Here is a 3,445-nt window from a genome sequence, read left to right as displayed (position 1 = left end):
GCGACCGAGAATCCAGGCAAGCAGCTATTCCTTGAACATGTTGATTAACCCAATGCCTCTCTCTCATTCTTGCATTAAGTTACGTTCTCGGTTGTTGTCGCGATGCCTCTAGAATTGCATAGCTTTAGTCAGCCCTACTCAAATGCCTGTTGTCTTGTTCCTTATCCTATCACCATGTCACATGTTTGTTATTGCCCTAGTTGGTCATTAGAAGTTTGCTTATATTGCTAGTCTAGTGTCCTTACTTGGGGTTATACAATTGCTACATCCACATGCTACTTTCTGTATGTATTTGCAATTATTAAGCTGTGACCTGTTATTACCTGCACAAGGCAACGATGGGAGGCCGTGCTAACGCATTGGTGTTTTGTTCCATTGGCACCGATCTAAGGACTGAGTTCTCGTTTTCGCCGACCCAAGAAACTTCGCGCTAACCGCTCGTGGGAGAATATATGGGTTCCCCCTCGGCTTAGTACTTGTTTCATAGCTCTTCCAGGGACCACATAGTTCGGGCGTTCATTTGGCATATCGCATATACACTGGTGTTGTGTTTGGAGACTTGTTGGTACTTTGCATACATATAGGACTGCGGCACACATCTGGAGTGGTTATTCTGCGGACACTGAACCACTACCAGCTGTTCCCGCAACTCTTGAGTCCGTACGACGCTTCGGCCGGGCTCTCGTTTCGGATTAGACTCAGTTGGGTGGTTCCCTGGATTAGTTGTGGGGCTTGGAAACGTCGTGTCGCTCAATCCTGCCGGCACATGCTTTTGCATGTGTTCCATGCTAGTGGCGTCAAGGGTTGGACAAACGTGTACGAATAAATTGGCACACCCTGCAGGGATAAATCTTTCGAAAAGCCGTGTCCACGGTTATGGACGACTTGGTTGGTCATTACTTGATCATAGAGAACTCATACCAATTAATTAACTTAATCTCTTAAACTTGAGTAGTAATTAGCCTTAACCATGGATGTGCTTTAAACTGCTTAAGTGTGAGTGCCTTTGGATCATTTCCTCACAAGGGGTTGAGGGGTGATAAGAGGTTGTGTTTGTTTGGTGTTACATATTAGAAGATCACTTCACTTGGTAGACGCTTCTCATCCTCTAATTAGACGATGTCATTAGTGTGTCTCTCCAGATAAATTGCTGCTACATAACCCCCACCATATTTATCCGTCCTTTGAGACTTGTTGCATATCTAATTTAGATCTTCCGTAAGTCTTCCGAGTACTTTGTACTCAGTTTCTTTGCAACGTTGTTTTCTCCAGAGTTTCCGGAGGAGCAGGTGAGTGGTTACTTCGTGGAGTTCGACGACGACAGCTTCGACGTTTAGCCAGAAGATTCCAGAGCAGGGTTCTGTGAACTTGTGGCGGGCTCTCCTTTCAGTTTCAGCCTCTTAGGCAATGATTGTAACTTGTCCGTACTCGGGCCTAATTTGCTTCTGCTGGTGTAATGATGATTGTGGACATGTGTCCGTGAGTTGTAATAACTTGGTATTTTTGCTCCATGTATGAGCTTGACTTAATTCTTGTGTCTTACGGTGATGTAATGATATCATTGTTGTTCCAACCTGCGGTGAACACATTGCGTGTATGTTGTGAAGTGTTCATCGTAGGAAGACACTGGGGCTTGATTTATGCGCGAGTTAGCATTTGGGGCTAAATTGCATAAATTCAGTCTCGGGGTCTCACAGCCTTGCAACGAGGAAATACATTCTTCGGTGGTTGAAGTGACCCAAGCAATAGATTATCTAGATAGTGTATCTGGTTAGGGAAATAATGTAAGAATGGGAGAACTGGAGGAATAAGAAGGCGATGGCAATGATCGTGAATGAATGATTTCTGTGGTCATCACAGGTTCTGCATGGTATACCAAATGCCCGGTTCACATCGATTGGTCCAAATGGAAGAGCACGTATCGCATCAACAACTATTGCGCAATTTGTGAAATCAACATTCTTCAGTAACCAAGTGCTGAAGATTCTGCTAATCGAGTTCCACAGCGGCACATCCAGTGTTCCACCAAACCTTATCTCTCGTGCACACTCCCTCTTTACTTCATTAAATTTCTTGATAATCCAATACAAAGTCTTGGCTGATGTCCTCGAGGTTGCTGACTTGGAGCTGGAAGAGGCTTGAGTATCTTCATTGCTATCATACTCGGTGGCATCATCGGTGCCCTGGAAACCACAGGGAGGTTGTCAGAATGAGAGGGCCTAGTTCTGTATGAAGGTTGAAGCATTTAAGGAAAGTATTAAAGCAGGTACATTGGTGGTTTTGACGTTGCAGTGCATGAACATAAGTATTTAAAATTTAATGTACATGCAAATGTACGAGATCAAGGAGGTAAGGCATGACAGTTATTGATTACATGATATGTATGAAGGTGAGAGTACGGACAAATTCAATGTACATAATGTACCAGGTAAAAGGGGAAAGAATTTCGGAACGATTGTTCCAAGACAACTTTCTGAACTGTAAATATATGAACGTAAGTACACACAAATTCAATGTACATGATGTTGCATTGCATGATGAGGTTGAAATCGTACACTCAGTGAACTATTAATTGAGTACATCATGAAGGCAAGGTAGAAGTATATCAATAAGTGAACATAGTATGGTAGTATAATGAAGGCAAGGAAGCTTAGGTACATGAGGTACACGATAGATGGTAGTACAGGATAGAAGGGGAAAGACATGAATAAAAGATTGCATTGCAATGTACCTCAAGTATGGGAACCGAAACTTATTAAATACATCATGAAGGAAGAGCGTGACAGGAGGTACATAGTGTGAACGTTATGAAGTTCATAGTGAAGTTAAAAGGATGACGGTAAACTTGAAGACAAGAAAAAACCAATGAAAAGTAATAAAGGCAGAAGATGAGTGAACTTAAACTTAAACTTGAGCAGAAGGAAGAACAGGAAAAAACTAATAATAGTTGGTACCTTCGATTCACTCATCTTGTGGACTTGTCGTGTACTAAGATGACTGAGAGGTACACATTTGCGCGTGGAACTAGACGGCAGGACAGAACGAAGCTTGGAGGTGTAGGATTCGGAGCAGACGTCGAGGAACAGAACGAGGCCGGAGAAGAAGAAGCACAGTGAGGATGACTAGGGAAGAGTGGGGATGACGAGAGGAGAGAGAGACAAATATCATTTTCCCGAACGCATAACCGGACGGGTGGGCCGGTTGACAAGACAATACACAAGTGGGGTCCAATGACACTTGCCGACAGGGCTAGAAAAATTGTCACATCAAAGTAGCAAAGCTACTGCCTAGCCCAAGCCCCGGATTTCCCCGGCCGTTCGATCACCTGCGGCACAAGGGACGGTTAGGACGGTGGGGCGAGATCGCGTTATCGTCGCCACGAGGTTTGGCTATGTGGCTGCTGGCATAAGACGGTTCGTGCTGTGCCCGCATCGCCTGCTCGTTG

This window comes from Brachypodium distachyon, chromosome 1, assembly GCF_000005505.3.
Source record: "Brachypodium distachyon strain Bd21 chromosome 1, Brachypodium_distachyon_v3.0, whole genome shotgun sequence".
In the NCBI taxonomy this organism is placed as follows: Eukaryota; Viridiplantae; Streptophyta; class Magnoliopsida; order Poales; family Poaceae; genus Brachypodium; species Brachypodium distachyon.
This window is presented reverse-complemented; position numbering follows the sequence as displayed.